The following is an 11,890-nucleotide window of genomic DNA, read 5'->3' as shown; positions in this document are numbered from 1 at the left end:
AAACGAACTCAAAACTAACAATCAACACAAAAGATAGAGAAGGACCATATGAACACCAATCACCATTTACTTAATCGAAATATCCACAAAACTCAAAAGTCCAACAACGACTCGGAAATGCAGAAGCTTGACTGCTCGAGGGCAAGGTGTATGTAAATCATTCACTACAACTGCTTGAGGCCACGTATCTATCGCGAATCGTATCCTACTTTTTAGAAATTTTTCGTATCAATGTTTCGTGTCGTATCGTATCTTCGTATCCATACCCGTGTCCGTACTTCATAGCTTTCTACCATAAAATATAGAATATGCTTTGAATTTACTGCTGCTCTCAAGCATCCAAGTATTAGTGAGCATGTACAAGAACACAGTTTTTTAGACCAAATCATGCCATGATTATCGCAAAGATGGAAGGTTCATGATAATTTTTGTTATTTTCACGTCATACGCTGACTCGAGAATGCAGAAGCTTGCCTGCTTGAGGGCAAGGTGGTTGTAAATCATTCACTACATCTGTCGATTAATAAACCCGCGCACCCTTGAAGCAAACATCAGTACAAGTCAATCAAATCAAAGCTTTGATCCAAATTAATAGGCACTGCACAGATGTGATATTCCAAGGCGAGTGCATGCAAAGGACAGCCAAATCAAACACAGAAAACACCCAACAACAAAGTATATATATCCGCGACGACAACAGAGCTATCTAGCTTAATTATTCCAAGACATACGTGGGTCCACAATAACATATATATAACATAGAGCACTAAAATGAAACGATAATTCAACAGCTGCTGCATACACGCACCCAGTCGTCTTCAGCTTCATCAATCATCAGGTGATGTATCAAACCAACAGAGGTGCAAGAGCACATCCCCTCCAGTTTTCCTTGAGTAGTTTGTTCCAATCCGGGCAGTCAGGAACCCTGTGACTACCACTCTAATGACAATAAGCACACAAAGCGGAATAACACACTGCCCATCTACTACATAGCACTTGCCAGCCTGAGTTACGACAATGGGGTCCTGTTTCTTCCAGGCGCATTGATTCAGCCAGCGGCCAGGTTTTGTGCAAATTGGACAACTAGATGGCAATTTGAGAGTAGCCTTGACTGGAGAAACTAGGTCACAACCAAAAGAGCACAAAGATCTGTCCAAATGAGAAATCCAGGGACCACGAGACAAATATATAGTGAAAAAGAACACAATAACCTTAATGAACTCAAAATGACTTAGGATAGAGACATATATCTGCAGACTGCAGACTTAGAACATTATGGGGAGTTACGCCTTAACATACATATATTATAAGCTAAGATAATATAGCAAAGGACCATGATTGAGATGAGAGTAAATCCAAATCCAATATCAACATACAAGCCAAAGTGAGAAACAATAGATATCCAAAATGAAATGTGAAATAGAGATCCACTAACCACAACCAACATTCCATATATTGGGAAAATGATTTGCTCAAGGGACGACATACATCCAATATCTGCTATGCAGCTGGAAGCAAGATTAGCTTCAGCATGATCTAATATTTCATCCAACTCTTTGCCATCTGTAGCCGTTAAGTACAAACCGTATACTAAAATGAAGAAATGGTATTGTCTAAAACTTTAATATTCAATTTGGCACAATTAACCACCATTTTTGATTTTGCAAACGGACCCAAAACTAACAATCGACAGAAACGAAAGGGGAGGACCATATGAACACCAACAACCATTACGTAAACGAAATATCCACAAAACTCAAAAGACCAACAACGACTCGAGAATGCAGAAGCTTGCCAGCTCAATAGCAACGTGTATGAAATCATTCACTACATCTGTCGATTAAAAAACACACACCCTTGAAGCAAACAACACCAGTCAAGCCAATTAAATCAAAGCGTTGATCCAAATTAATAGGCACTGCACAGATATTCCAAGGCGAGTGCATGCAGAGGACAGCCAAATCAAAACACATAAAACACCCAACACAAAGTATATATATATGTGACGACAACAGAGCTATCTAGCTTAATTATTCCAAGACATACATGGGTCCACAATAACATAGAAAATCGAGTTCCTTCTTGCTTGGTTCAAATTCATCTTGAATTTTCTTGTCGTTGTTTGTATTCTCGTAGTCGTCGGCAATATCATTTTTCACCCTCATTCCATCAGAAAACGGTAAATACGAATGATGGTGTGCATCACTTGCACCCGATCTATCATTGTAAACATCAACATAATGTAACTCTCGAGCACTGCGTCTAATCCCAACTATTGGACACTTACAACTATAGTCTTCTTTGCATTCTTTGTCATGGTTGAAATCAGGGACATAATAAAAAAATGTGGCCGCTTGGAACTCCATGTTCTATGTAGCATATTTATGTTGAAAATGCAACCCTACATCTTGGTTTACAAAGGCAGTTTTATTGTTAGCAAGTGCTTCCATTGATGCATTACTTGTTGACTTAGACTTCAAATTATCAACTAAATTCTCCGTTGCTCCAAAGTCATCGCACACCAAACCAACAATAGATACGTTTTCGAGAATTGTTTGAATTTTAAGGTTATCACTTATTACTCAAGAAAAATAAAATGCAAAATGCACATCTAAAGACACTGAAAATAAAAAAAGAATAGTGGATTAATTGAAAATAATAAATAGAGATAAAGAAAATTATAGAGAAAATTACTTCTAGTGTATTCAAGATCGACAATCCTTGCATCCAATCCACATGTAAAGCCATGCTCCAAGAGCATGGGTAAAACTATAGTACCCTTCTTCGATTTATATCCTTCAGGGCAAGAATATTGTTTTTGTACAATATAACAACACAAAAAATTTTGTTCTTGTACGTGGTACTCACTTTCTGAGCTCATTTTCAACCCGGGAAAATCCGTCATTTAAAAAGTCACTTTGTGCAGTAATCTATTCAGCCATGCTCTTGGAGTATGGCTTCACATTGGGATCGGATGCAAGGATCGTCGATCTTGAAGACACTAGAAGTAATTTTCTCTATAATTTTCTCTATCTCTATTTATTATTTTCGATTAATCCACTATTTTTTTTTATTGTCAGTGTCTTTAGATGTGCATTTTGTATTTTTTTTCTTCAATAATAAGCGATAACCTTAAAATTCAAACAATTCTCGAAAACCCACCTATTGTTGGTTTGGTGTGTGGTGATTTTGGAGCAACGGAGAATTTAGTTGATAATTTAAAGTCTAAGTCAACAAGTAATGCATCAATGGAAACACTTGCTAATAGTGGAACTGCCTTCGTATACCAAGATGTAGGGTTGCATTTTCAACATATATATGCTACATAGAACATGGAGTTCCAAGCGGCCACATTTTTTATTATGTCCTTGATTTCAACCATGACAAAGAATGCAAAGAAAACTATAGTTGTAAGTGTCCAATAGTTGGGATTAGACGCGGTGCTCGAGAGTTGCATTATGCTGCTGTTTACAATGATGGATCGGGTGCAAGTGATGCACACCATCATATATATATATATATATTTTTTGGTTTGTGCTTGTACCTAGCTTTGAAGGTGGTATGTATTTTTAATTAACAATTATAGTGAGTGATTTTGGGTGAAACTATTCATCAGCCTATAACTCCTATACCAATCTCAATTAAATTCATTCATATCAAATTGTGTGTGTAAATTAAGCACCCCACTTCTGCAGTATGATTCTGTAACTATTTTTTTATTTTTTTAATTTTGTTATTAGTTTAATTAGTATTTTTTTTATCTTTAATTGAATAGTATTATTTTATTGTATATAGGTTTTTAATAGACAAAATTATCCGTCCAACAAACAAAAAAGGTGATGAAACGATAAAAACCTTTCAGTTTTAAGTTTTAAGTACTCATTTCCTTGAAAGTTAAAAACAAAACAAACAAAAAATTGAAAGCCAAATTCGAAAAACTCGTGGCCTTTTGACATCTATTTCATTTTCAACTTTTTGAAAACTGAAGACCAATTTGATAACCACTTTCAATTCCCACTGATTTGAGATATCCAAACTTACGAAGACTAGAATATGTTGGAATTATACCTGTGGAACTCCGTAAGTTTGGATATCTCAAATTAGCAGAAAGTCTAGGGAATTCCTCGACATAACTAAGTGCTGATATTGGACCTCTGGCCTAGTGAGATAACCATTCACAATTGTAAGTCACAGTAACTTCAACGGTAAAACAGATAGATAGAAAGTGAAAATTACAGAACTCTCAAAGGGCATGAAGAACAGATGGCAAAACATATATAATTCAGGTCAAACTTACTTCTTGGTAAACTCCAATTGCATTGTCCAACTCTAGACAAACAACATTGTAGGCTGTAACCTCCCCAGATGATGTTGCATCGGTGTTTTTAATACGTCGCACCTAAAACCCCAGATCAATGAAACAAGTCAATCGCGAAGTTTTAAGGGACTGTACGAGGAATTAATTATTCAAGCAAGCATTATAGTTGATATTACCTATTCCATGCGAGGCATTTCCGCAGGTATCCGCACCATTTTATATAGTTGCCAAAAACTTTTAGAAATACCTCTGTGATTGCTTTCTCGTCTATTTTCTGAGAACACAAAACATAAATATGTCAAAAAACTTCACATCAAGAACAAGAAGTCTATTTCGATACCCATACGTCCCAACATCAAAGAAAAAATGACCATACCAAGAAGCAATAATCAACAGGAAGTCTGGGGAATCACTCGGTATTATACCTAAGTGCAGATATTGCACTCTAACCTTGTGAGATTAACTTAATATTCAAAAATTTAAGTCAAAAGTAGCTTCAACTGTGTGACTAAATATTACATACAAAAAAGTAAGATCACATATCTTAAAACATATTTCACAAGACAAAAGATACTCGTTTATAGTTTTGTGATTTATGATTACTAACCGAAGTATTTTTTGGACCATCCATGCCCAAAGATAGATAAGATACAAAGGGAAAGTATCAGGACTCTTGATTGAAAGTACTTCCCGACAAAAAATGCATCTTGAAAAAATCCAGTACGCATGCAAATATCTCACTGGAAATTTGAGGGAACGTCTTGAGAAGGAGAAGCTAAAGCTTACCGAGTCGGGGACGGTTGGATTCGTCGAGAGTCAAAACATAAACTTCCGTTTTCCTCCGAACGTGGCACGGCCAAGGAGTAGCAGAGGGCCCTATGTGGTTTTGGGAAGTTTGAAAGGTTGATGATTGAAGATGGTTTAGTGGCGGTTCTCGGTTTTTCCGAGAAGGAGAAGGAGAGTTCTGGAGGGGGAGAGGCAGGACAGGCATAGAGTTGCGAGGGATGAGAGAGAGGTCTGAGCAGAGTGTGTGATGGATGATGGTTGACAAGACTGGGCCTTTTAAAACCCATCAAAACTATATTTTAATTCCCAACTGCTCTCACTTTAATTTCCACCAGAAACAAAAGCAGGGCTTTTCTGTTGCTCCTCAAACTAAATGAACAATCTTTTTGAGAAAGACATGGTAAGAACTCAATAGTTAAGAACAATGAAGAATGATTCTTAGCTAAAAAGAAGTATTGAGTTTGGTGTATGAATGATGATGGATGTAAGGATGTAGGGTTTATATGAATAAAAAAAGAAAGGATGAGATTCTGGACACTGCCACATGACATTACGTAATTGGTTAAAAATCTTATCGAAATCTTACTTAAATTATTGTAAACAGATAGTGACACGTGGCCCATTGAGATTGGTTAAAAATCTAGTCGGAAATCTATCTACAAAATACTACGTTCAGATAATGACACGTGGCGTGATAAGATTAGTTGAAAATCTTATCGATATCTTGGCTAAATTATTAAACAAATAGTGACACATTGGCATGACAAGATTGGTTAAAAATTCTATTCAAGATTAAAACTAAATTTAAATAAAATGTATTATTTTATAAAAAAAATAATAATATTTTAAATTGGTTGGATGCCAGCATATTTTGTAAGGTTGGAGATTGTTTCTGCTAGTGCATTTTTAGGAATGAAGAAGCATTTGGCCAATTTACTATTCATGGGGTCTATCACTATTTACTGAGTAGATTAAATTGGCTGAGTATCATCATATTTTTTTTAGAAGTGGACTTGCTCTCAAAATTAAATCCGAGCAGTGGTGCGCTCTGCATTAGGGAAATTTCGAATTTTGAAACAGCGGTGCCTCAACTTCGGTAGAACTTTGTTTGTTATAATTCTAATTTGAGTTCCATTTCCGGCCATCTGTTTGTTAAAATGAGTACCATTTTAAAAGAGTAAAATAAGAGTTGAAAATGAAAGGTGAAGAAAAATTGAGGTCCACGTTGAGGGTTCCCGTAGTGTCTCAAGGGCATTCGGTAATTTTATTACTATTGAGAATACAATATATTAAAGGGAAATTTTATTTGGACCCAATACACCTATTTCTACACCCATTAAATTTTTGTTTAATTTTATATTTCAATTATGCCCTAAAGAAAAGATGGGTGTAGAAAGAAAGTATCAACCGGGGAATATGGGTGGGTCGAAATGGCCCTGAGAACCACAATTGGTGGCTGGGGGGGGGGTTGCCGAAATTCAGAAAAGGGATTGCCGGAGGGTGCCGGAGGTCTGCATATATATAAGTCATAACCAAATCGAACTTGTATTATTGCAGACTTGCAGTAATGCAACTATATTATTGCAGTAATCAAGACATCCATTAAATTGTATTATTATTGTAATGCGGTGCTCATTGACACAGATAGGGAAAGACTTACATACATAGTTAGAGACTCAAAGAACATGAAATTGGTGAGGATTTAACAAATTGCAGTACGTAGAGCCTCAGATCAGATGCGAGGTGATGATGAATCGGTGCTGCATATGCTAAGATTAGCAATTGGGTTAACTTTTGTTCTGCAATTGTTGATGCAGATGCTAAGAAGGGTTTGGAGGACAAAGTAATTGGAGTCATACCTTTACAAATCAAGAGAATGCAATAACAAACAACTTTGAATTGGTGATGGTGAATTGTATTATTTGTTGGGTTTTTATAATTAGTTCATTAAGGTTTAAGGAGATAATAGTCATACCAAAATCCAGTCCCATGGAATTGAGCATGAAGAATTGAAAAACGACGAGATAAAGAGCAGATCGGTGGTGACAATTTCTGGAATGATGACCAGAATCAAGTATGGTTGTTGCCAAGGTAGGTGGTTGGGTGGGTTTACGTGTTTGTGTAATTTTTTTCAAGTATGTAAATTTTGTATTTGAGGATAAAATGGTAAGTTTGTGGGACAAAATTTATAAGTTGGGTGTGGAAAGAGGATTAATAGGTTTAAATAAAATTTCCCTATATTAAATTCCAAAATGAGATGTCACATATCATTTATGAAAATAACTTTTTTTTAAATCATTTTTGTACATATATAAACTCTTATTAGAACATATGTTGATATATATATATATATATATAATACCTACAACATAAATTAGTCAACATGATTAATCAGTGACGGGGTCGAAGAAAAATTGAGACAATTTACTTGTAATGGATGTAGAAGAAATTGGGATATAAACTGTGAGCATGAAGAATGATGCACAATATTTAATTTTGGAAAAATTAGTATCCGATCTCTATTTATTAATATTTATTGACTAAGACCTTATTAGTTGTTAAATTTTAATCAAAGTCCCTCTTATTAATGTACTAATGAGCCAATAACATAATTATTAAAAATAAAAATTAGAAATTGATTTATGGTTTTAATACTCATACCTTCATTAAACTCCTAATTACTTTTCAATTCAAAACATTTTCATAATTAAAATAAGTTTGTACTTATTAATTTTTTATAAAAATATTTTTCAAAATTTTAATCTTAAATGTACACATTCATAAAATATTTCAAATTTTAATCTTAAATAAGTTTGTATTGCATCCCTAACGACCTATATAGGTATACCAGAAACCATTTGGCAAGTCTAGGGACCTGATCATCCTGACATCGAACTATTCTTCCGTAGGACCTCCCTTACAATATCATCACGAAATGCATAGGATACACACACACACACATGAGTAATTCAAAGAAAAAATAAAAATATTTGATAGGATCATTTTCGGAAACATAAAATGACACATCTCGACCCGGAAAGTCCACTTGGACTACAAATGAAGTTGTGTTGGCCGACACCAAGAGGGTGACGAAGCCATAAAGTATAATGTTGTGGGAAAAATGTGAACAAATTTAAATCTAAAAGTGCATAACTACGAGAGTGTGCTGTAAGCGGAAATGAACCTATTTCATACGTGATGTCAGAGCATAAGTAAAGTACAGTAGAGTGGATTGAGAATCATACCAAGATTTGCCACGAATCTTCGTCGATAAGACAGCTCAGCTAAAAAGACATGGAAGGTGGAAACAAAGTAAGGGTGAGTGGCCCTAGACATAAAATTTTAAATAAAACCTTCTAAATCGTTATAACCCTTCACTGTAACACCTGTATAGTTTCCAAAAAAATCATACCACGTATCAATGTAAAATCAAAAGTATATCAACAATAAATCCATAAATATACCACGACATAGCATTTCATGATCAACATAAATAATCATGTGCTCAATAAATCTATACTAGCATGCAAGTCGGAGTCACTTGATGTGACCTGTACGACTGCATCCATAACTACACTCCTTGACCCTATACGAATACAATGAATGAACTCGATTGTCAATTTAAAATATTTACACTAGTGAAAGTATGAATAAACTCTTAAGTGTTAGTGAATCTATTATTTTGATGAGATACGCATTCTATGAAGCTAGTTTCAACGATCCAACCGTCAAATATGTTTGTATATACTTCAAGATCGCATAAGCCAAAAATTGTAAAAAACAAACATTCAAAGATCAATTCACGGGACAAAACTTTTCAACGGTTATCAACAAAAAATCACGATTTAACGGTTCTTTTAACTCCGATTTTGGTGATTTTTTACAACTACACTCCTTGACCCTATATGAATATAATGAATGAACTTGATCTTTAATTTAAAATATTGACACTAGTAGATATCACAAAATCTTATGTTATACTTAATGAAAGTTTGAATAAACTCTTAAGTGTTAGTGAATCTATCATTTTGATGGAATACGCATTCTACGAAACTAATTTCAACGATCTAACCGTCAAACATGTTTGTTTATATTTCGAGATCGCATAAACCAAAAATTGCAAAACAAAAACATTCAACGATCAAGTAACGGGATAAAACGTTTCAACAGTTATCAAAGAAAAATAGTGATTTAACGGTTATTTTAACTCCGATTTTGATAATTTTTTACAGCTACACTCCTTGATTCTATATGAATGCAATGAATGAATTTGATCTTCAATTTAAAATATTTACACTAAATGAAAGTATGAATAAACTCTTAAGTGTTAGTGAATCAATTGTTTTGATGGAATACACATTCTACGAAGCTAATTTCAACAATCCAACGGTTAAACTTGTTTGTATATGCTTCGAGATCGCATACGCCAAAAATCACAAAAAACAAACATTTAGAGATCAAGTAAGGGGACAAAACATTTCAACGGCTATCAACAAAAAATCACGATTTAACGGTTATTTTAACTCCAATTTTGTTGATTTTTTTACAGCTACACTCCTTGACCCTATATGAATACAATAAATGAACTCGATCTTCAATTTAAAATATTTACACTAGTGGATACCACAAAATCTTATGTTATACTTAATTAAAGTATGAATAAACTCTTAAGTGTTAGTGAATCTATTGTTTTGATGAGATACGCATTTTACAAAACTAGGTTCAACGATTCAATCGTCAAACATATTTGTATATACTTCAAGATCACATATGCCAAAAATTGCAAAAAAAAAAACATTCAAAGATCAAGTAACGAGACAAAACTTTTCAACGATTATCAACGACAAAATCACGATTTAACGGCTATTTTAACTCCGATTTTTGTGATTTTTTACAGCTACACTCCTTGACCCTATATGAATACAATGAATGAACTCGATCTTCAATTTAAAATATTTACACTAGTGGATACCACAAAATCTTATGTTATACTTAATGAAAGTATGAATAAACTCTTTAGTGTTAGTGAATCTATCGTTTTGATGGTATACGCATTCTACGAAACTAATTTCAACGATCCAACTGTCAAACATGTTTGTATATACTTTAAGATCGCATACGCCAAAAATAGCAAAAAACAAACATTCAGAGATCAAGTAATGGGACAAAAAATTTCGACGGTTATCAACGAAAAATTACGATTTAACGTTTATTTTAACTTTGATTTTGATGTTTTTTTACAGCTACATTCCTTGACCCTATAGGAATACAATGAATAAATTCAATCTTCAATTCAAAATATTGACACTAGTGGATACCACAAAATCTTATGTTATACTTAATGAAAGTATAAATAAATTCTAAGTATTAGTGAATCTATCGTTTTGATGGGATACGCATTCTATGAAACTAATTTCAACTATCTAACCGTCAAACTTGTTTGTATATGCTTCAAGATTGCATACGCCAAAAATCGCAAAAAACAAACATTCAGAGATCAAGTAACGAGACAAAATTTTTCGACAGTTATCAACGAAAAATTACGATTTAATGGTTATTTTAACTCTGATTTTGATGATTTTTTTTTATAGATACACTCATTCACCCTATATGAATACAATGAATGAATTCGATTTTCAATTTAAAATATTTACACTAGTGGATATTACAAAATCTTATGTCATGATGATCGATGAAATTTGAGGGTTTTGTAAAAGGAATAATATGCAAGCTTTGAATTCTATTGGCAAAGTTTAAACTTTTGAGAAAAGCTTCACAACCTTGAAAACAAAAACTCTTTCATTTTGCATATCCTTGCACATTTAATATTTTGTAATAGACTAGTAGTGTATGAATGTTTGTTTCTTAGACTCTTATTTCCGAGTGTAGGTGTAGTACTTAAACGACAAATGTGCTTTAATGTTTTAAAGTAATATTTATGTGGTAATGTGTGGTATGTGCAAATTTAAGAAAAAAAATACATTTTTCTTAATGGGTCATAATGGGTCATAACGGGTCATAACGGATCGGGTAACTTTACCCATTGACCCGACCTGTTAAGGATCCGTTAAGATAATGGGTGTGACACGACACGACCCGTTAAGATAACAGATGTTACACGAAAATGACACGAACACGATCAATTTGCCAGGCCTACTTCAGATGGATGTAGCAATATTGCATGGTGTGGAGCCAAAAATATTCACTAGGCGACACGTGCACTTTTGGACAAAAGATGACAAAAATACCCTTGAGGCATACCAGGATTCCTACGCGCAAGCAACAGGAAATTATCTTTCAACCAAGTCAAAAGTGCTCAAAATAGGTAACGATTTAAAGCCTATTTCATCAAATCTTTTCTATAAGGTAATTCCCAAAACCTAATTCTTTTTATATGTTTTATATTCCATTATTTAGCTAATCAATTGGCTAAATAATATTTTCCTTTCATGTTTCCTAAAAATTGACTAATTAAGGGATTAATCACCTAATCAATCCCTTAATTATCAATTTGAAACATCCACTCAAGCCTAAAAAATACTATAGGGCCGGCTATCCCATTCAAAACCTAAACCATTACCTTTTTTGTTACCTTTTCCCACCATTTCTTCCCTTTTATTAGGCAATCAATACCATAATTACTATAACATTTGTTTTCATATTTAATTAGCCAATTAATTGGGCTAATTAAACCACAAATTCACCAAAAAAATGGAGAGAGTGGCCGGCCATTCCTTGAAGAAAATGGAGAAGCCTAATCCTGTAAATAGGCTCCTATTTTCACCA

The 11,890-nt window shown here is 33.9% G+C and overlaps 1 long non-coding RNA gene across 1 annotated transcript; it reads right to left on the bottom strand.

Annotated features, from left to right (window-relative positions):
* Positions 1 to 561: 561 nt before the first annotated feature.
* On the bottom strand, positions 562 to 5,578 carry LOC114825367 (uncharacterized). Its single transcript, XR_011582115.1, has 4 exons — positions 5,105 to 5,578; positions 4,495 to 4,592; positions 4,298 to 4,399; positions 562 to 1,120 (listed from the first exon to the last, which is right to left on the bottom strand). It is a non-coding gene; the product is annotated as an uncharacterized lncRNA (long non-coding RNA).
* Positions 5,579 to 11,890: the final 6,312 nt, after the last annotated feature.

Source organism: Malus domestica, chromosome 06 (assembly GCF_042453785.1).
Source record: "Malus domestica chromosome 06, GDT2T_hap1".
In the NCBI taxonomy this organism is placed as follows: domain Eukaryota; kingdom Viridiplantae; phylum Streptophyta; class Magnoliopsida; order Rosales; family Rosaceae; genus Malus; species Malus domestica.
This window is presented reverse-complemented; position numbering and strand designations above follow the sequence as displayed.